The sequence below is a fragment of the Brassica oleracea genome, chromosome C5 (genome assembly GCF_000695525.1).
Source record: "Brassica oleracea var. oleracea cultivar TO1000 chromosome C5, BOL, whole genome shotgun sequence".
Classification (NCBI taxonomy): domain Eukaryota; kingdom Viridiplantae; phylum Streptophyta; class Magnoliopsida; order Brassicales; family Brassicaceae; genus Brassica; species Brassica oleracea.
In genome coordinates, this window is record NC_027752.1 from 16,138,482 (window position 1) to 16,139,600 (window position 1,119).

Here is a 1,119-nt window from a genome sequence, read left to right on the forward strand (position 1 = left end):
GGCGAGCTGGCTCGTGTCGCGGCCGAGCTCGCCGATGAGTCGACCGGCAAGACGGTCGTGCTTGCTGGGCGAGCTGGCTCGTGTCATGGTCGATCTCGCCGGGCGATCCGTTTCGGCTATTCGTTTCCTCGGCTTTTAAGTTTTGAAAGAGATTCGGTTTTTCTGAGGACTTTCGGACATCGATTCCGTCGTGACCGATTTTGACCCCAACAGTTAGCCCCCCAGCTAGCTAGGATCCGTGGACCTGGGTGTTTGGTCCTAGCTTGCGGTATGGTCTGTACTAGGTGGAATTAGACGTAATCGTTTGTCGAAAGATTGAAGGTGAATAGTAAAAAAAAATGTATAAGTAAGGGAAGTAAGTTTTTCAAATTCCTTACTCACTTCTTCCCTTAAGAAAAGATTTCTCCAAGATAGAATTTTTTTCTCCAAGATCTCTCTTTGCTCAAAGAAAATGTCTTCAAGAAAAGGATCTTCATAGAGGAATTCTTCTTCACACTCATCTTCGGGTGACTCTTCTGCCAATGAGGTGATCGCCCCGAAAAACGATTTTGAAGTTGAGGAAGAAGCAAAGGATGCGTACTACAAAGCTCTTTGCGGCTTGCCTCCGCCTTTGCAAGACATTCCGATTCCTAAGACGCCCGTGAGGTCGCCAAACGCACCCCTTACGCCGAGCATGGTCTCTCCCGACTACCTCACGACTCTCAGGGACATTTACCAGATTCCAACTGGAGTCGTGTTTCGGATCCCGAGTGGCAACGAGAGTGTGAAGAACCCTCCGGAAGGTTTCTTTACTTGCTACGAGGCCTTCCAGGGGTATTGCCGCATGTGGTTTCCGATCCCTGGTACCATCGTCCGCGTGCTTCACCACTTTGGGCTTTCGATCAACCAGCTAAGCGTTCCGGCCTTGCAGCATTGGCTCGGCGTGTTGGATCTTAATCCTGGCGACTTCGAGGGATTTTGGTTTACGAGAAGAACGGGGATCGATGGCTCATACCGCATGGCGCCAAAGAAGGGCATGGCTATAATTCAGGGGCACACTTCACATCCTAAGACATGGTTCAAGCGCTTTTTCTTTGTCCGGATAGATGGGGAGTCTGTCGAGGAGAGCTACCTCCACCT